Genomic DNA, 22,113 nt, shown 5'->3' on the forward strand with positions numbered 1-22,113 from the left:
CTAAAGGAACGGAACTCCTGTGCAGGAGTGACCCCCAGGAGGCCCTCTCCCTTGCCCAGGTGGTGGCTACCCCGAGGAGCCCCCCCCTTGCCTGCCTGCATCGCTGAAGAGACCCCTTGGTCTCTCATTGAAAACCATTACAAACCCGACGCGTGTTTGCACACTGCACCCGGCCGCCCCCGCGCTGCTGAGGGTGTACTTTTTGTGCTGACTTGTGTCCCCCCCGGTGCCCTACAAAACCCCCCTGGTCTGCCCTCCGAAGACGCGGGTACTTACCTGCTGGCAGACTGGAACCGGGGCACCCCCTTCTCTCCATTGAAGCCTATGTGTTTTGGGCACCTCTTTGACCTTTGCACCTGACCGGCCCTGAGCTGCTGGTGTGATAACTTTGGGGTTGCTCTGAACCCCCAACGGTGGGCTACCTTGGACCAAAAACTGAAACCTGTAAGTGACTTGCTTACCTGTTAAAACTAACAATAACTTACCTCCCCCAGGAACTGTGAAAATTGCACTGTGTCCACTTTTAAAACAGCTTATTGTGTTTTATGTAAAAAGTATACATGCTAATGAAATTATTCAAAGTTCCTAAAGTACTTACCTGCAATACCTTTCAAATGAGATATTACATGTAGAATTTGAACCTGTGGTTCTTAAAATAAACTAAGAAAAGATATTTTTCTATAACAAAACCTATTGGCTGGATTTGTCTCTGAGTGTGTGTTCCTAATTTATTGCCTGTGTGTATGTACAACAAATGCTTAACACTACTCCTTGGATAAGCCTACTGCTCGACCACACTACCACAAAAAAGAGCATTAGTATTATCTCTTTTTGCCACTATCTTACCTCTAAGGGGAACCCTTGGACTCTGTGCATACTATTCCTTACTTTGAAATAGTGCATACAGAGCCAACTTCCTACATTGGTGGATCAGCGGTGGGGTACAAGACTTTGCATTTGCTGGACTACTCAGCCAATACCTGATCACACGACAAATTCCAAAAATTGTCATTAGAAATAGATTTTTTGCAATTTGAAATTTTTCTAAATTCTTTAAAGTCCTGCTAGGGCCTTGTGTTAGTCCCTGTTAGCATTGCTTTTAGAGTTTAAAAGTTTGGTAAAAGTTTGAATTAGATTCTAGAACCAGTTTTAGTTTCTTAAAAAGTATTCCAACTTTTAGAAGCATAATGTCTAGTACAGATATGAATGTGGTGGAACTCGACACCACACCTTACCTCCATCTTAAGATGAGGGAGCTAAGGTCACTCTGTAAAATAAAGAAAATAGCAATGGGCTCCAGACCTTCCAAACTACAGCTCCAGGAGCTGTTGGCAGAGTTTGAAAGAGCCAACCCCTCTGAGGATGGCAACACAGAGGATGATGATAGTGACTTGGAGGGTGATTCCCCCCCACCAGTCCTATCTAGGGAGAACAGGGCCTCTCAAGCCCTGACTCCACAAATAATAGTCAGAGATGCTGGTTCCCTCACAGGAGGGACCAACCTCTCTGAAATCACTGAGAATACCTCCAGTGAAGAGGACATCCAGTTAGCCAGGATGGCCAAAAGATTGGCTTTGGAATGACAGATCCTAGCCATAGAAAGGGAAAGACAAGAGATGGGCCTAGGACCCATCAATGGTGGCAGCAACATAAATAGGGTCAGAGATTCTCCTGACATGTTGAAAATCCCTAAAGGGATTGTAACTAAATATGAAGATGGTGATGACATCACCAAATGGTTCACAGCTTTTGAGAGGGCTTGTGTAACCAGAAAAGTGAACAAATCTCACTGGGGTGCTCTCCTTTGGGAAATGTTCACAGGAAAGTGTAGGGATAGACTCCTCACACTCTCTGGAAAAGATGCAGAATCTTATGACCTCATGAAGGGTACCCTGATTGAGGGCTTTGGATTCTCCACTGAGGAGTATAGGATTAGATTCAGGGGGGCTCAAAAATCCTTGAGCCAGACCTGGGTTGACTTTGTAGACTACTCAGTAAAAACACTAAATGGTTGGATTCAAGGCAGTGGTGTAAGTAATTATGATGGGCTGTACAATTTATTTGTGAAAGAACACCTGTTAAGTAATTGTTTCAATGACAAACTGCATCAGCATCTGGTAGACCTAGGACCAATTTCTCCCCAAGAATTGGGAAAGAAGGCGGACCATTGGGTCAAGACTAGGGTGTCCAAAACTTCCACAGGGGGTGACGAAAAGAAAGGGGTCACAAAACCTCCCCAGGGGAAGGGTGGTGAGACAGCCAAAAACAAAAATAGTAAAGAGTCTTCTACAGGCCCCCAAAAACCTGCACAGGAGGGTGGGCCCAGAGCCTCTTCACAAAACAATTCTGGGTACAAGGGTAAAAACTTTGATCCCAAAAAGGCCTGGTGTCGTAGCTGTAGTCAGTCTGGACACCAAACTGGAGACAAGGCCTGTCCCAAGAAAGATACCACTTCTAACTCCCATCCAGCTAAAACTGGAATGGCCAGTCTCCAAGTGGGATCAACAGTGTGCCCAGAGCAAATCAGGTGTCACACTGAAGCTACATTAGTCTCTGAGGGTGGGGTGGATTTAGCCACACTGGCTGCCTGGCCCCCTAACATGCAAAAATACAGGCAGCAGCTCTTAATTAATGGGACAAGTGTAGAGGGCCTGAGGGATACAGGTGCCAGTGTCACTATGGTGACAGAGAAACTGGTTTCCCCTGGCCAATACCTGACTGGACAAACCTATCCAGTCACCAATGCTGACAATCAAACTAAAGTACATCCCATGGCAATGGTAACTTTAGAGTGGGGAGGGGTCAATGGCCTGAAACAGGTGGTGGTCTCCTCAAATATCCCAGTAGACTGTTTGCTTGGAAATGACCTGGAGTCCTCAGCATGGGCTGAGGTAGAACTAAAAACCCATGCAGCCATGCTGGGTATCCCTGAACTGGTGTGTGTCAAGACAAGGGCACAGTGCAAGGCACAGGGTGAAAAAGTAGAGCTGGAGTCTGGAAGAAAGGCCCAGCCTACCAAGAGAAAAGGAAAGTCAACTGGGAAACCAGCTGCAACACAGCAAGAAAAAGAGAACCTCTCTTCTCAGGAAGAAGTTCTGCCCTCTGAGGGAACTGAGCCTATGGAGCTAGAACCTTATCAGGTTGAACTCTTAGGCCCAGGGGGACCCTCAAGGGAAGAGCTGTGTAAGGGACAAGAAACCTGTCCCTCTCTTGAAGGCCTTAGGCAGCAAGCTGCTGAAGAGTCCAAAGGCAAGAAAAATGGAACACATAGGGTCTATTGGGAAGATGGACTCCTGTACACTGAGGCAAGAGATCCCAAACCTGGTGCCACTAGGAGAGTGGTAGTGCCTCAGGGTTTCAGAGAGTTTATTCTGACCTTAGCCCATGATATTCCCCTTGCTGGGCATTTGGGACAAACCAAGACGTGGGAGAGGTTAGTCAACCACTTCTACTGGCCCAATATGTCCCAGAAGGTTAAGGAGTTTTGCCTCTCCTGCCCCACCTGTCAAGCCAGTGGTAAGACAGGTGGGCATCCAAAGGCCCCCCTCATTCCACTTCCAGTGGTGGGGGTCCCCTTTGAAAGAGTGGGTGTGGACATAGTTGGGCCACTAGAACCTCCCACAGCCTCAGGAAATATGTACATCCTAGTGGTAGTGGATCATGCTACTAGGTATCCTGAAGCTATTCCCCTTAGGTCAACTACTGCCCCTGCAGTAGCCAAGGCCCTCATTGGTATCTTTACCAGAGTGGGTTTCCCTAAGGAGGTGGTGTCTGACAGAGGTACCAACTTCATGTCAGCATACCTAAAACACATGTGGAATGAGTGTGGAGTGACTTATAAATTCACTACACCATATCATCCACAAACTAATGGCCGTGTTGAGAGATTCAACAAGACATTAAAGGGCATGATCATGGGGCTCCCAGAAAAACTCAAAAGGAGATGGGATGTCCTCTTGCCATGTCTGCTTTTCGCTTACAGAGAGGTGCCTCAGAAGGGAGTAGGATTCTCACCCTTTGAACTTCTGTTTGGCCACCCTGTAAGGGGACCACTTGCTCTTGTTAAAGAAGGCTGGGAGAGACCTCTTCATGAGCCTAAACAAGACATAGTGGACTATGTACTTGGCCTTCGCTCAAGGATGGCAGAGTACATGGAAAAGGCAAGTAAAAACCTTGAGGCCAACCAACAACTCCAGAAGTTGTGGTATGACCAAAAGGCTGCACTGGTTGAATTTCAACCAGGGCAGAAAGTCTGGGTTCTGGAGCCTGTGGCTCCCAGGGAACTTCAGGACAAATGGAGTGGCCCTTACCCAGTACTAGAGAGGAAGAGTCAGGTCACCTACCTGGTGGACCTGGGCACAAGCAGGAGCCCCAAGAGGGTGATCCATGTGAACCGCCTTAAGCTCTTCCATGACAGGGCTGATGTAAATCTGTTGATGGTAACAGATGAGGACCAGGAAGCTGAGAGTGAGCCTCTCCCTGATCTCCTCTCATCAGACCCTAAAGATGGCTCAGTAGATGGAGTGATCTATTCAGACACCCTCTCTAGCCAACAGCAGTCTGACTGTAGGAAGGTCCTACAGCAGTTTGCTGAACTCTTTTCCCTAACCCCTGGTCAGACACACCTGTGTACCCATGATGTGGACACAGGGGACAGCATGCCTGTCAAAAACAAAATATTCAGACAGTCTGACCAAGTTAAGGAAAGCATCAAGGTGGAAGTCCACAAGATGCTGGAATTGGGAGTAATTGAGTACTCTGACAGCCCCTGGGCTAGCCCAGTGGTCTTAGTCCCCAAACCTCACACCAAAGAAGGAAAGAGAGAGGTGAGGTTTTGTGTGGACTACAGAGGTCTTAATTCTGTCACCAAAACAGATGCCCATCCCATTCCTAGAGCTGATGAGCTGATAGACAAATTAGGGGCTGCCAAATTCTTAAGTACCTTTGACTTAACAGCAGGGTACTGGCAAATCAAAATGGCCCCTGGAGCAAAAGAAAAGACAGCATTCTCCACACCTGATGGGCATTATCAGTTCACTGTTATGCCCTTTGGTTTAAAGAATGCCCCTGCCACCTTCCAAAGGTTGGTGAATCAAGTCCTTGCTGGGTTGGAATCCTTTAGTGCAGCTTATCTTGATGATATTGCTGTCTTCAGCTCCACCTGGCAGGATCACCTGGTCCACCTGAAGAAGGTTTTGAAGGCTCTGCAATCTGCAGGCCTCTCTATCAAGGCATCCAAATGCCAGATAGGGCAGGGAACTGTGGTTTACTTGGGACACCTTGTAGGTGGAGGCCAAGTTCAGCCACTCCAGCCTAAGATCCAGACTATTCTGGACTGGGCAGCTCCAAAAACCCAGACTCAAGTCAGGGCATTCCTTGGCTTGACTGGGTACTATAGGAGGTTTGTGAAGGGATATGGATCCATTGTGACAGCCCTCACAGAACTCACCTCCAAGAAAATGCCCAAGAAAGTAAACTGGACTGTAGAATGCCAACAGGCCTTTGACACCCTGAAGCAAGCTATGTGCACAGCACCAGTTCTAAAAGCTCCAGATTACTCCAAGCAATTCATTGTGCAAACAGATGCCTCTGAACATCGGATAGGGGCAGTTTTGTCCCAAACAAATGATGATGGCCTTGACCAGCCTGTTGCTTTCATTAGCAGGAGGTTACTCCCCAGGGAGCAGCGTTGGAGTGCCATTGAGAGGGAGGCCTTTGCTGTGGTTTGGTCCCTGAAGAAGTTGAGACCATACCTTTTTGGTACTCACTTCCTAGTTCAAACTGACCACAGACCTCTCAGATGGCTGATGCAAATGAAAGGTGAAAATCCAAAACTGTTGAGGTGGTCCATCTCCCTACAGGGAATGTACTTTATAGTGGAACACAGACCTGGGACTGCCTGTGCCAATGCAGATGGCCTTTCCAGGTTCTTCCACTTAGAAAATGAAGACTCTCTTGGGAAAGGTTAGTCTCATCCTCTTTCGTTTGGGGGGGGGGGGTTGTGTAAGGAAATGCCTCCTTGGCATGGTTACCCCCTGACTTTTTGCCTTTGCTGATGCTATGTTTTGAATTGAAAGTATGCTGAGGCCTGCTAACCAGGCCCCAGCACCAGTGTTCTTTCCCTAACCTGTACTTTGATTCCACAATTGGCACACCCTGGCATCCAGATAAGTCCCTTGTAAGTGGTACCCCTGGTACCAAGGGCCCTGATGCCAAGGAAGGTCTCTAAGGGCTGCAGCATGTCTTATGCCACCCTGGAGACCCCTCACTCAGCACAGACACACTGCTTGCCAGCTTGTGTGTGCTGGTGAGAACAAAATGAGTAAGTCGACATGGCACTCCCCTCAGGGTGCCATGCCAGCCTCTCACTGCCTATGCAGGTATAGATAAGTCACCCCTCTAGTAGGCCTTACAGCCCTAAGGCAGGGTGCACTATACCATAGGTGAGGGCACCAGTGCATGAGCACTGTGCCCCTACAGTGTCTAAGCAATACCTTAGACATTGTAAGTGCAGGGTAGCCATAAGAGTATATGGTCTGGGAGTCTGTTTTACACGAACTCCACAGCACCATAATGGCTACACTGAAAACTGGGAAGTTTGGAATCAAACTTCTCAGCACAATAAATGCACACTGATGCCAGTGTACATTTTATTGTAAAATACACCACAGAGGGCACCTTAGAGGTGCCCCCTGAAACCTTAACCGACTATCTGTGTAGGCTGACTGGTTCCAGCAGCCTGCCACAACCGAGACATGTTGCTGTCCCCATGGGGAGAGTGCCTTTGTCACTCTGAGGCCAGTAACAAAGCCTGCACTGGGTGGAGATGCTAACACCTCCCCCAGGCAGGAGCTGTAACACCTGGCGGTGAGCCTCAAAGGCTCACCCCTTTGTCACAGCACCGCAGGACACTCCAGCTAGTGGAGTTGCCCGCCCCCTCCGGCCACGGCCCCCACTTTTGGCGGCAAGACCGGAGGAAACAAAGAAAACAACAAGGAGGAGTCACTGGCCAGTCAGGACAGCCCCTAAGGTGCCCTGAGCTGAAGTGACTCTAACTTTTAGAAATCCTCCATCTTGCAGATGGAGGATTCCCCCAATAGGATTAGGGATGTGACCCCCTCCCCTTGGGAGGAGGCACAAAGAGGGTGTACCCACCCTCAGGGCTAGTAGCCATTGGCTACTAACCCCCCAGACCTAAACACGCCCTTAAATTTAGTATTTAAGGGCTCCCCTGAACCTAAGAATTGAGATTCCTGCAACTTACCTGAAGAAGAAGGACTGCTGAGCTGAAAAACCCCTGCAGAGGAAGAACAGAAGACACCAACTGCCTTGGCCCCAGACCTACCGGCCTGTCTCCTGCCTTCCAAAAGAAACCTGCTCCAGCGACGCTTTCCAAGGGACCAGCGACCTCTGAATCCTCTGAGGACTGCCCTGCTTCAAGAAAGACTAGAAACTCCCGAGGACAGCGGCACTGCTCCAAAAGAACTGCAACTTTGTTTCAAGGAGCAGATTTAAAGACCCCTGCAACTCCCCGCAAGAAGCGTGAGACTTACAACACTGCACCCGGCGACCCCGACTCGACTGGTGGAGAAACAACGCTTCAGGGAGGACCCTCCGGTGACTCTACGACTGTGAGTAACCAAAGTTGTCCCCCCTGAGCCCCCACAGTGACGCCTGCAGCGGGAATCCCCAGGCTCCCCCTGACCGCGACTGCCTGAACTCCATTTCCCGACGGCTGGAAAAGACCCTGCACCCGCAGCCCCCAGCACCTAAAGGAACGGAACTCCTGTGCAGGAGTGACCCCCAGGAGGCCCTCTCCCTTGCCCAGGTGGTGGCTACCCCGAGGAGCCCCCCCCCTTGCTTGCCTGCATCGCTGAAGAGACCCCTTGGTCTCTCATTGAAAACCATTACAAACCCGACGCGTGTTTGCACACTGCACCCGGCCGCCCCCGCGCTGCTGAGGGTGTACTTTTTGTGCTGACTTGTGTCCCCCCCGGTGCCCTACAAAACCCCCCTGGTCTGCCCTCCGAAGACGCGGGTACTTACCTGCTGGCAGACTGGAACCGGGGCACCCCCTTCTCTCCATTGAAGCCTATGTGTTTTGGGCACCTCTTTGACCTTTGCACCTGACCGGCCCTGAGCTGCTGGTGTGATAACTTTGGGGTTGCTCTGAACCCCCAACGGTGGGCTACCTTGGACCAAAAACTGAAACCTGTAAGTGACTTGCTTACCTGTTAAAACTAACAATAACTTACCTCCCCCAGGAACTGTGAAAATTGCACTGTGTCCACTTTTAAAACAGCTTATTGTGTTTTATGTAAAAAGTATACATGCTAATGAAATGATTCAAAGTTCCTAAAGTACTTACCTGCAATACCTTTCAAATGAGATATTACATGTAGAATTTGAACCTGTGGTTCTTAAAATAAACTAAGAAAATATATTTTTCTATTACAAAACCTATTGGCTGGATTTGTCTCTGAGTGTGTGTTCCTCATTTATTGCCTGTGTGTATGTACAACAAATGCTTAACACTACTCCTTGGATAAGCCTACTGCTCGACCACACTACCACAAAATAGAGCATTAGTATTATCTCTTTTTGCCACTATCTTACCTCTAAGGGGAACCCTTGGACTCTGTGCATACTATTCCTTACTTTGAAATAGTGCATACAGAGCCAACTTCCTACACCAGTCAATATTCAATTATGGGGCTCTGTCTTTACACATCTTCAGTGATCACAATAACCAACAGAGGTTCCAGAACAAATAATGCATTTCCCACTCAGTTTAACTTGCATTTTCTGTTCATTTAAGGTATGTGTTCTTTAATATGCTTTTAACCAATGTTAAAAGACCAACACAAATTGTTACAGAAAATGTTTTATTTTTAGCCACTTTTTAACCTGTCCCTGTGCTCACTCAACCCACAACCATTGCACTCAGACTCATAGTTCCCATTCTGTTTTTTCAAGTGCTTCCACTACTGGATGTTTCTTCCGCTGACATCACTTTCTCTGATGTCACTACCAATGCAATGATCACAGTGCATGAGCAGCTTCCCTTGGAACGTGGGGAATATGGACTTCTCCTCCACCATGGCGGTGAAGCGTAGTTCCCCCCCACCCAGCCAGCAACAGCACCTCCAAAACTTTTACTAAAAAGCAACAATAAAGTATGTTTATCATCATTTTATAGTAAAAGGGCCGGGACCACTGGAGTGACGAATACAAAGGGGGAGTGCACAGCACTCCTCCTCAGTGCCCATGTAACACACTGGTGCACTGGGCTCGCTCCAACTGGATTGGAGACATGTAGGAAAGTACCATCCTTCTTGGCATGTTATCCCCAATTTCTACTTGTTTGTCAGTGTGTTTTTATTGTCCCACTGGGATCCTGCTACTCAGGACCCCGGTGCTCATAGCGTTTTGCCTATATGTGTTGTCAGTTTGCTTGCCTGTGTCACTGGAGTTCTGCTAATCAGAACTCCAGTGCTCATGCTCTCTGTATACCAAATTTGTCTCTATAGTTTAGTGACTCCACATTACAATTCAGATTGGCACACTGGATCCCCCTTATAAGTCCCTAGTATATGGTGCCTAGGTACCCAGGGCATTGGGGTTCCAGGAGGGTCTTATGGGCTGCAGCATTTCTTTTACCACCCATAAGGAGCTCATACAAACACTTCCTCAGGACTGCCCTGAAGCCTGAGTGAAATAGTGCACACACTATTTCACAGCCATTTTCACTGCACCAGGTCACTTATAAGTCACAGATATGTCTAACCTTCAGTTACTGAAGGCTAGGTGCAAAGTTAATGTGTGTGCACCCTTACACAAGCAAAGGTTCCCCTGTGTTGTCCAGGACCAATTTCCCAGACTTCGTGAGTGTGGGAACACCATTATAAGTATACACTACATATATGTCAATACATATATGTAGCTTCACAATGGTAACTCTGAATATGGCCACATGAGGTGTCTAAGATTGTGAAATTGAACCCCCAATCCAAATCTGGTATTGGGAGGCCAATTACACACACACTGGGAGCTCCACCATGAACCCCCAATACTGCCAAACCAGCTCTCTGAGGTTTCCACTGCAGCCCCAGATGCTACCACCTCACAGACAGGATTTTGCCCTCCTGGGGATTGAGTAGCTCAATCCCAGGAAGGTAGAAAAATGCATTTCCTTAAGGAGAGGAGTGTTACACCCTCTCCCATTGGAAAAGGTGTTACATGCATGGCAGGGGTATCCCCCCAGAGCCTCTGGAAATGCTTTGAAGGGCACAAACGGTGCCCTCCTTGCATAAACCAGTCTACACTGCTTCAGGGACCCCCAGTTCCTGCTCTGGCACAAAACTGGACAAAGGAAAGTGACGTGACCACTCACCTATCCATCACTACCCAGGGGTGGTGCACAGAGCTCCTCCAGAGTGTCACTGGTGTTAGCCAACTTGGATTCCAAGGTGTGGGGACCCTCTGGGAGCATCTGAGGTACCAGTGCCAGCAGGCGAAGTCAGAGACCCCTCCTGATAGGTGCATACCTGAGTAGGTAGCCAATCCCCCTCTCAGGGCTATTTAGGGTCTCTCCTCTGTTTGTTTCCTCAGATTCGGTTTGCAAGACTCCACCAGGACTCCACTGCAGCCTCTTCTTTAGCTTCTGACCGTCGGATCAACCGCAGACTGCTCCAGGACCACTGTAACTCCAACGAAGTATCCAGGAAGGCTGCTGTGACCCCGCAACTTCAGCTTCAGCCAGCAACTGCAACAGTTTCCAGGTTGTGCATGCTCTGAGGACTGCCTGTCTTCATTATGCACCAGAAGGACCGAAGGAATCTCCCATGGAGTGACAGAGTCACTTCCCTACTTCAGCAGGCACCTCTGCAACAACAACTAGTATTCTGGGACTCCTCTCCTGACAATGAGCACGATCCCTGGAACACAGTTGGTGGACCAAAGTGATCCTGACTGTCCAAAGATCCAGCTGTCCAAATTTGGTGGAGGTAAGGACATGCCTCCCCGTGCCAGACAGTACCCCTGTGCACCACGTGTTCTGCAGCTCGTGAGGCTTCTGTGCACTTCTTCCAACAATTCTTCATGCACACCATAGCTCACATCCCCAGCACTCTGTCCTGCGACGCTCAGCTCCCTGAGTTGTTTTCTGGCAGCGTGGGATCCCTTTGCATAGTGCTGCGACAACTGCACTTTGCAACTCCTTTGTCCCTGTGTCCTGGGACTCCTGTGGGTGCTGCCTGGTCTTCTGAGGGCTCTCTGAAGTGCTGAGAGCCCCTTCTGTCTCCTCAGTCCAAGTTGAGACCCCCAGGTCCCTCCTGGGCCGGGGCAGCGCCTCTTTGACACAAAACGCATCCTTGTGTGAACCAAGGCTTGTTGGCAAAAATCCCACGAAGAAAACAGCCTGCATCCAACGACTCAACATGAGACATTTCTTGCACTAAGCAGGAACCCACAGCTGTCTTATTTTGTGCATTTCTGTACTTTTCTTCTAACCCGAGAATCCACTTTTGCACCTTCATCTGGGTTGGCAGGGGCTCCTGTTCTTCCTGGACTCTTCCTTGACTTCTCTGGAGGAGGCCAGACTGAGGATACAGCAGCAACACTTGGCCTTAGATAGGGAATCCCTAGTTGTGGAAAGGGAAAGACAGGGGTTGGAGTTAGTTCCCCATGGTGGCAGCAGCAACAGCAGTTTTAGATGTGAAAATGTCAAGGGACATACATTTGATTCTAGAAATCTGCATATGATTGTTCCCCCCTTACAAGGAGGGGGATGACATCTACAAGTGGTTTGCTGCACTTGAGAGGTCCTGTAAAGTTCAGGGAGTCCCTCAGGTATAGTGGGCTGCTATTCTGTGGTTCTCCTTCTCTGGCAAGGAGAGAGAGAGACTCCTTACAGTCAAAGAAAATGACTCAGATAATTGCAATGTTTTGAAGGCAGCACTCTTGGATGGATTTGGCTTAACCACTGAACAATATAGGATTAAGTTCAGAGAAACCAGAAAAGAGTCTTCACAAGATTGGATAGACTTTGTGGACTGTTCAGTGAAGGCCTTAGAAGGTTGGTTACATGGGAGCAAGGTGTCTGATTATGAAATCTTATATAATCTAATCTTGAGAGAGCATATTCTTAACAATTGTGTGTATGATTTGTTACAGCAGTATCTTTTGGACTCAGATCTGACCTCTCCCCAAGAACTGGCAAAGAAGGCAGAGAAGTGGGTCAGAACAAGGGTGAGCAGAAACACTCATACAGGGCAGCAAGAAGAAGGATGCTAAGTCACATGGCAAGGGTGTGGACAAAGATAAAAAGTCTGAGTCTTCATCAGGCCCACAAAAATCCTCTGGGGTGGTGGGCCAAAATCCTCTTCTAACCATCAGAAAAAGCCTTGGTGTTATTTGTGTAAAATCAAAGGCCATTGGCAAGTGATCCCACTAGTCCCAAGAGAAACACCAAACACCCCACCACCACAACCCCCACTGCTTCCCCTAGTAATAGCAGTGTTGGTGGTAAAAACTCTACAAATAGCCAAACAAAGGGTGTAGCTGGGCTCACTTTTGGTAATGTAGTGGGGGTTGGTCTAGTTAGGGAGACCACTGAGGCCGTTTTAATCTCTGATGGTGGCATTGACCTTGCCACCTTAGTTGATTGTCCCCTTAATATGGAGAATTACAAGCAACTACCCCTAATAAATGGTATTCAGGTTGAGGCCTACAGGGACACAGGTGCCAGTGTCACTATGGTGATGGAGAAACTGATTGCCCCGGAGCAACACCTACTTGGTCATCAGTACCAAGTTACTGACGCCCATAACAACACTGCTAGCCACCAAACGGCCGTTGTGAATCTCAGCTGAGGGGGGTTACTGGTCCTAAAAAGGTTGTGGTATCCACTGGCTTACCTCTAGAGTGTCTATTGGGCAATGATTTGGAAACTTCAGCTTGGGCTGAAGTGGAGTTGGAGGCCCATGCAGCCATGCTGGGCATTCCAGAGCCCATCTTTGCTCTTCCAGGGCTGAGGCCAAGAAGCAAAGTGGACAGGGAAACTTGGATCCTGGAACTATGGACCAAGTTCTCCCAAAAAACAGGGGTAGAAAGGGCAAACCCTTGTCCACTATCCCTCCCTCTCCAGAAGATTCCCCTTTTGATGAGGAGGAGTCAACTCCTTGTGTAGAACATATAGCCGAGGAGCTTCAGGCTGGTACAGCTTAACTCAAGGGTGCAGGGGGGCCTGCCAGGGAGGAACTGAATGTGGCATAGCAGACCTGTCCCACACTAGAGGGTCTAAGACAGCAAGCTGCCAAACAAGCAAGCTGGGGATGTCAGTGACTCACATAGAGCTTATTGGGAAAACATTCTCCTTAATACTGAAGCAAGGGATCCAAAACCGGTGCTACCAGGAGACTGGTCATTCCCTTGCAGTATAGGGAATTCCTCCTAACTCGTCCACGTGATATTTCCCTGGCTGGACATATGGGGCAAAGTAAGACCTGGGAAACAGTTGTCCCTCACTTTCACTGGCCTTACATGTCAGAGGACACAAAAGAGTTATGTTGCTCTTGTGTCACTTGCCAAGCCAGTGGCAAAACTGGCGGCACCCCAAATGCCCCCTTAATCCTACTGCCTGTGTTTGGGATGCCCTTTGAAAGGGTAGGGGTTAATATTGTTGATCCCTTGACCCTCCAACTGCTTCTGGAAACAGATTCATCTTAGTGGTAGTGGACCATGCCACAAGATAACCAGATGCAATCCCCTTAAGGACCACTACAGCTCCTGGAGTGGCAAAGGCCCTCCTGGAATATTTTCCAGGGTGGGCTTTCCTAAAGAGGTATTATCAGACAGGGGTAGTAACTGCATGTCTGCATACTTAAAAGCAATGTGGAAGGAATGTGGCGTAACCTATAAATTCACCACACCCTATCATCCACAAACAAATAGAATGGTTGAGAGATTTAACAAAACTCTCAAAAGCATGATCATGGGTTTTTCTGAAAAACTCAGAAGGAGATGGGATGTCCTCCTGCCATGCCTCCTTTTTGCCTACAGGGAGGCACCCCAAAAGGGAATGGGCTACAGCCCCTTTGAACTCCTATTTGGTCACCCTGTTAGGGGTCCACTTGCACTTGTCAAAGAAGGGTGGGAGCAACCCTTGAAGACCCCTAAACAAGACAATGTGGATTATGTGCTTGGCCTAAGATCAAGAATGGCTGAGTACATGAAAAAGTTCACTAAGAACCTCCAGGCCAGCCAAGAGCTTCAAAAGTAATGGCATAACCAGAAGGCTGTCCTGGCTGAGTACCACCCAGGACAGAAGATGTGGGTATTGGAGCCTGTGACACCAAGAGCATTCCAAGACAAATGGAGTGGACCACATCTAATTGTGAGAAAGAAGGGTGAGGTCACCTATTTGGTGGACCTTGGCACTCCCAGAAGTCCCCTCAGGGTATTTCATGTCAACCGCCTTAAACCCTACTATGATAGGTCAGATTTGACCCTACTCATGGCCACAGATGAGGGGCAGGAAGAAGAGAGTAACCCTCTCCCTGACCTCTTCTCCAACACTTCAGCTGATGGCTCAGTGGAGGGGGTTGTCCTGGAAGACTGCCCTACAGCAGAGCAAAAGGAGGACTGCAAGAACCTCCTAGGCCAATTCTCTGAACTTTTTTCACTCAGACCTGGTCAGACTACTTGGTGTGAACATACTATTGATACTGGAGACAGTTTGCCTGTCAAAAGTAAGATTTATAGGCAGCCTGGCCATGTCAGAGACTGTATTAAATCTGAGGTTCAGAAAATGTTGGACCTATGAGTTATTGGGCACTCAGACAGCCCCTGGGCCAGTCCAGTGGTGCGTGTCCCCTAACCTCATAGTCAAAATTGAAAAAGTGAAATTAGGTTTTGTGTAGACTACAGAGGGGTCAATACAGTTACAAAAACAGATGCTCGCCCTATACCCAGGGCAGATTAGCTAATAGATACACTGGCATCTGCCAAGTATCTAAGCACCTTTGATTTGACTGCAGGATACTGGCAGATCAAACTGTCAGAGGATGCCAATCCAAAAACTGCATTTTCAAACGCTGGAGGGCATTATCAATTCACAGTTATGCCCTTTGGTCTGAAAAATGCACCTGCCACTTTCCAAAGGCTGGTGAACACAGTCCTTCAAGATCTGGAAGCATTTAGTGCTGCATATCTGGATGATATTGCTGTATTTAGCTCCACCTGGGATGAGCACCTGCGGAACATTTTGGAGACACTGCAAAAGGCAGGCCTAACTATCAAGGCTTGTAAATGCCTGATAGTGCAGGGGAAAGTGGATTATCTGTGACACCTAGTTAGTGGGGAACAGATTTACCCACTACAGGGGAAGATCCAGACAATTTTGGACTGGGCTCCCCCTACTAAGCAGACCCAGGTCAAAGCCTTTCTTGGTCTCACTGGGTATTACAGGAGGTTTATTAAGAACTATGGCTCCATCAGTGCCCTTCTTAATGACCTCACCTCTAAGAAATGGCCAAAAATATATTATGGACAGCAAACTGTCAAAGAGCTTTTGAGGAGCTTATGCAGGCTATGTGTACTGCACCTGTCCTAAAAAGGCAAAACTACTCTAAACAATTCATTGTCCAGACAGATGCTTCTGAAATGGGGGTTGGGGCAGTGCTTTCACAACTAAACTCACAGGGCCAGGATCGACATGTTGCTTTTATCATTAGAATGTTGCCCCGTAGAGAAAAGTGTTGGTCAGCCATAGAGAGGGAGGCCTTTGCTGTGGTCTGGGCCCTGAAGAAGTTGAGACCATACCTATGTGGGACTCACTTCATAGTTCAGACAGACCACAAACCTCCCTTATGGTTAAAACAGATGAAAGGAGGAAACCCTAAATTCTTGAGGTGGTCTATTTCCCTTCAGGGGATGGACTTTACAGTGGAACATAGGCCTGGGAGTAACCACTCCAATGAAGATCGACTCTCCAGCTATTTTCACTTAGACAATGAACACTCACCTGTGCATGGTTAGCCTTATTTTCCCTCGTTTGGGAAGGGAGGTCTGTAGGAAAGTACCATCCTTCTTGGCATGTTACCCTGAATTTCTACCTGTTCGTCAGTGTGTTTTTACTGTCTCATTGGGATCCTGCTAGTCAGGACCGTAGTGCTCATAGTTTGTGGCCTATATGTGTTGTCAGTATGCTTGACTGTGTCACTGGAGTTCTGCTAACCAGAACTCCAGTGCTTATGTTCTCCTTATTTACCAAATTTGTCACTATAGTTTAGTGACTCCATATTCCAATTTAGATTGGCACACTGGATCCCCCTTATAAGTCCCTAGTATATGGTACCTAGGTACCCAGGAGATCCTTATGGGCTGCAGCATTTCTTTTGCCACCCATAAGGAGCTCATACAAGCACTCATTCAGGATTGCCACTGCAGCCTGAGTGAAATAGTGCACACACTATTTCACTGCCATTTTCACTGCCCCAGGTAACTTATAAGTCACCTATATGTCTAACCTTCAGTTACTGAAGGCTAGGTGCAAAGTTACTGTGTGTGAGAGCACCCTTGCACAAGCAAAGGTGCCCCCACATTGTCCAGGACCAATTTCCCAGACTTCGTGAGTGCGGGGACACCATTATAAGCGTGCACTACATATATGTCAATACATATATGTAGCTTCACAATGGTAACTCTGAATATGGCCATGTGAAGTGTCTAGGATTGTGAAATTGAACCCCCAATCCAAATCTGGTATTAAGGGGCCAATTCCACGCACCCTGGGGGCTCCACCAAGGACCCTCAGTACTGCCAAACCAGCTCTCCAGAGGTTTCCACTGCAGTCCCAGATGCTGCCACCTCACAGACAGGTTTCTGCCCTCCTGGGGATTGAGCAGCTCAATCCGAGGAAGGCAGAACAATGCATTTCCTTTAGGAGAGGGGTGTTACACCATCTCCCATTGGAAATAGGTGCTACATGCATGGGGGGGATATCCTCCCAGAGCCTCTGGAAATGCTTTGAAGGGCACAAACGGTACTCTCCTTGCATAATCCAGTCTACACCATTTCAGGGACCCCCACTCCCTGCTCTGGCATGAAACTGGACAAAGGAAAGGGGAGGGACCACTCCCCTGTCCATCACCACCCCAGGTGTGGTGCCCAGAGCTCCTCCAGAGTGTCTCTGGCATTATCCATCTTGGATTCCAAAGTGTGAGGACCCTCTGGGAGCATCTGAGTGGCCAGTGCCAGTGGGTGACATCAGAGACCTCTCCTGATAGGTGCATACCTGGGTAGGTGGCCAAACCCCCCCCTCAGGGCTATTTAGAGTCTTTCCTCTGGGTGTTTCCTCAGATTCGGTTTGCAAGACTCCACCAGGACTCCTCTGCACCCTCTGCTTCAGCTTCTGACCATCGGATCAACCGCAGACTGGTCCAGGACCACTGTAACTGCAACAAAGAATCCAGGAATGCTACTGTGACCCTGCAACTTCATCTCCAGCCAGGTTGTGCACGCTCTGAGGACTGCCTGTCTTCACTGTGCACCAGAAGGACCGAAGGAATCTCCCATGGAGTGATGCAGTCACTTCCCTACTTAAGCCGGCACCTCTCTGCAACGACAGCCGGTAGTCTGGGACTTCTCTCCTGTCGATGAGCGTGATCCCTGGAACACAGGCGGTAGACTGAAGTGATCCTGACTGTCCAAAGGTCCAGCTGTCCAAATTTGTTGGATGTAAGGGCTTGCCTTCCTGTGCTAGGCAGTACCTCTGTGCACCAAGTGTTCTGCAGCTCCTTGGGCTTCTGTGCACTTCTTCCAAAAGTTCTTCGTGCACAGCGTAGCTCAGGTCTCCAACACTCTATCCTGCGACGCTCAGCTCCCTGAGTTGTTCTCCGGTGGCGTGGGATCCCTTTGCGTAGTGCTGTGATGACTGCAATTTGCAAACTCTTTTGTCTCCATGTCCTGGTACTCCTGTGGGTACTGCCTGGTCTTCTGAAGGCTCTCTGAAGTGCTGAGAGCCCCCTCTGTCTCCTCAGTATGAGTCGAGACCCCCAGGTCTCTCCTGGGCCCGGGCAGCACCTGTTTGACACAAAAAAGCGTCCTTGTGTGAACCAAGGCTTGTTGGCGGAATCCAGCGACGAAAACAGCCTGCATCCAATTACTTGACTTTGGACATCTCTTGCACCAAGCAGGAACCCGCAGCTGTCTTCATTGGTGCATTTCTGTACTAATCTAACCGGAGAATCCACTTTTGAACCTTCATCCGGGTTGGCAGGGGCTACTGTTCTTCCTGGACTCTTCATCGACTTCAGGACTTGGTGTCCTCTCTCCACAGGTCTTCAGGTCCAGGAATCCATTGTTGGTGTCTTGCAGTCTTGCTTGGGTTTTGCATAATCCTTTACCACGACTCCTAGTGTGTTCTGAGGAAACTTGCTGTACTTTACTCCTGTTTTCCTGGGCTATGTGGTGGGATAATTTACTTACCTTTGGGGTTTTCCTACACTCCCAGCACCCCTCTATACACTACACTTGCCTATGAGGAAACCAACATTCGCATTCCACTATTTTAGTGTATGGTGTGTGTTGCCACTAGACCTATTGCAATCTATTGTGTTTTTCACTGTTTGCACTATTTTCTGACTGTGTACTTAGCTGATTTTGGTTACTAGTGTATATATTGTGTATAATACTTACCTCCAGTATGAGCATTGCCTCTAAGAGATTTTTGGCCTTGTGTCACTAAAATAAAGTACCTTTATTTTTGGTAACACTGAGTATTGTCTTTCTTGTGTTTCAGTACTGTGTGACTATAGTGGTATTGCAAGAGCTTTGCATGTCTCCTAGTTCAATCTTGGCTGCTCTGCTACAGCTACCCCTAGACATCCTAAGCTGCTAAACACTTCCTAAATTTCACTAAGGTGGATCACTGGACCTTGTATAAGGTGTAAGTACCTCTGGTACCCACTAGAAACCAGGCCAGCTTCTCACAAGACAGCAGGCAGAGACATTCACTCTGCATCGTCCAATCCTAAAGCTGCTTTCATGCTGCCAGAAACCGCATGCCATATGTCAATAAAAATATTTAGACACTACGTTATGTATATTGTTGATCGCTGTGCTTTATGTCACTCCAATGTCGCTACAGGATACAAATGTATTTCAGTTCAGCGATTTCCTTATTTTCAGTGGGAACTAAATGCTATGCTATACTTAAATGTAGATGAGCCACTGAAAGCTCCAGCCAGGCTTGAGCTTGATGCCAAGCTCTGGTTCAGCTCGAAGTCTTGTTGGACAGTGGCGCCCAAAGCGAGTTGAGCTTTCTTGTAGCTTCTGTCTGCCACTTCCACTCTACCCTAATGCGCCACGAATTGTAGCCAAATTAGTAACCTTTGATGTGAAACTGGTCTATCTCTGCTTCCCTGCTTCATAAAATTGTGTGATCCTTCACACCTTCACACCTATTCTATTTTACCGAGCCTCCTTCTTTAATTATCACATATGAAAATGCCTGGCAGGTTTGGGATGTGCCCTGCAGTAAAAAGACGTGTGCTTCATTTATTGCTCCATTTAAGAATCTAGTCCAGACACACAATGGCATAGGATGACAAGTGACTTTTCCCTAATTCCCCAATGGCATTGCTGTTAGATGGTGTAGGGATGTTTAAAAACTATCACTTCTGAAACATGCCTCTCGGTGCAGTGATATAAGGTTAAACTCTTCCACAGGTTAAAAAATGTGTTGTTTTTTTAAAAGAAACTTCGCCGTATTTTCACAGGTTGCCTAATTCAATGATTTGGTGGCCAATATGTTCAGGGTTCGGCTCGTGTGCGGGCTCGTAGAGCCCAAGCCAGGCCTTTGCCGCGGCTCTGGCTCAGATTTGGCACTCCGTGTAAATTTACTACCTCGCCCAAGTCCAATTATAGTACAAAAACACCCAAACTCAGCTGCAGAGACCGAGCTTCGTGCTTCTTTCTGAGAAACCTTTCAGTCAGTCGCTTGGAGGGGCCTCCCTCGCGGCTCAATGGGCGGCATCTAAACGTGCTGCCACTGCCTCACAGGCCTGTCTCGCTGGCCGGGTCCACGCCCTGTGCAGCTGTGCGCGTGGGCTTCCAGCCTGCTCGCCCCGAGCCAGCTGCGAGGGCGGAGAGTGCCGTGGTACTGCTCCCCCTGCAGGCTGTGACCAGGATTTGCAGCTGCAGGCTGGTGTCTTCTGAAGCAGCAGAGCTGCCGCTGGAACACCACACCTGTGCCTCTCATTTACGGACAGAAAATCCAATCCAGTTTATAACTCGGGAAGAATCGACACGGCTCGAAAAGTGTTTGTTTTGAAACGCCGCAGAAGCCTTTTTATTGTTTCTTTTCCTTTAAACTTGGAGCAAAAGTCATCCCGGAGTCCCATAGTCGCTCAGCGCCCGATTCGCCAGGTGGCTGCCTTTTTTCTTGGTAATCGGAGTCCTCTAGGGGCAGCTGAGAACTGAGGTCCACCATCACCCCAGTCAGGTAAGGAGACCTCGCAGCTTGTTTTTTGCACGCGATTGTGGATTAGGTGGGGAGGTGGGGAGGTGGAGAGGGGGTGGTTTATGGGCGTCTGGAAATGTTGGTGCTGGTTTGGGGTCTGAATTACACCTGTGCTGAGAAGTGCTTGCGCTCCCAGACTCATCTTAAAGTGCTGGTACCTGTCCGTTTAAGGCATACAGAATTACAGTGATGTAGAGAGAGCAGTGTTATCCTACACAATGCCTCTCTTCAGAGCGTTTCTTACAGCATGGGGTTTAAAATTTAGGTTTGTCTAGAAAAATCATTGCTCTCGCGACAACTAATCTTGTACAACTCAAACGGCTCGTCAAATGGCAATAAATCGGCTTTTGTTGCAAAAACCAAGACGGAAGAATGTCTAGGCTACTCGAAAGAAAGAGCACAATCTCATAAAACCAGAAGCAATTCAAACAAAAAAATTACACCGCGTGCATTTCCTCCATTAATGCCAAGTGGTGCTCTAAATTCTTTTCTCCTTAATGGGTTCAATTTTATGTAAATCCATCCCTTTGCTTGCTTTTTTTGCTCTTGCTTCTTTTAGCTCGTTAGCCGGCAGCTTCGTGAATGTAAAGACCACCACCAGACCCCAACCCCTCGTATCCACAGACACAGCAGCAGATTATCCCGTATGTTCTTACTCTTTAACGGAGTTTTCTCCTCAAGTACGTGTTCGTGATATAAAGCCTTTCACAAGCACAATACGTGGACTAAAGTGGACTAAAGTTTTCTCATAATCTCTGCCTTTTTTGGCTCCAGTGAACTGCTCTATAAAAAGTCTGCCCCAGTAGTTCATAGAGTTCGCAGTTTAATACAATTGTGCTGGTTTATTTGACAATACTTAAATAGAGGTATCTCTGTCGAGATCCAAAGCTATAGGTGAGTTACAAAGCTCGGCATATTTTTATTTCCGACCAACTCCTGTTAAACCCACATTACACCATGTATGTTCTTACACCACAGGGATCGGATTTGATTGCGTGGGATAAATAACACCAGTTACAATTATTAGCCAAAAATGGTACATTACATTTGGATTTTGGTCTTACTGCACCAAAACATGAATATCCTACTACTTTCTGGGATTATTTCCCATAGTAAATTTTAACCAGCTTGACCATTCAACATTTACCTGAGTAAAATTGCCTGGGGTGCAGTGCTTACCACATAAATTGTAATTGTGATATATTCAGTAACGGGAGTTGCCTCATATCCCACTGACCTCACTCCATATGACATCCTTAGCTTATGTTTATATCTGCTAACTTTCCATTATAATAGCACTTCAAGTATTGTGCTTCTATGTTGCCTTTAGGCAAAACGCATGGATTGGTTACCACAGTTTTGTTGATGGGAGATCAAAGAAAGGTTGTTTTAAAGTTCAGTGTACCAGGTCTTAAGTTTTATCAGCTTTCCCAGGGAATGCCTCTCCTCCATAGTTGAGAACTGGTAGAAGTTTTGCTTGACAGGCAGCATTATTTGGGGCTACAGTAGTTTTATATAGACGAGAGTATAAGCACTTTCAGGTGTACATTAGAGATTTACTTTCTAAAATGATCCAGCCGGATTCTGGC

The 22,113-nt window shown here is 47.8% G+C and overlaps 1 protein-coding gene across 1 annotated transcript in view; it reads left to right on the forward strand.

Moving 5' to 3' along the window:
• Positions 1 to 20,485: 20,485 nt before the first annotated feature.
• Positions 20,486 to 22,113, forward strand: part of ADGRG2 (adhesion G protein-coupled receptor G2) — a 904,627-nt gene continuing 902,999 nt past the window's right edge. Inside the window, exon 1 of the mRNA XM_069205012.1 lies at positions 20,486 to 20,506. The gene's annotated coding sequence lies outside the window, so the exon portion shown is untranslated. The remainder of the gene's footprint in view (positions 20,507 to 22,113) is intronic.

This window comes from Pleurodeles waltl, chromosome 8, assembly GCF_031143425.1.
Source record: "Pleurodeles waltl isolate 20211129_DDA chromosome 8, aPleWal1.hap1.20221129, whole genome shotgun sequence".
NCBI lineage: Eukaryota > Metazoa > Chordata > Amphibia > Caudata > Salamandridae > Pleurodeles > Pleurodeles waltl.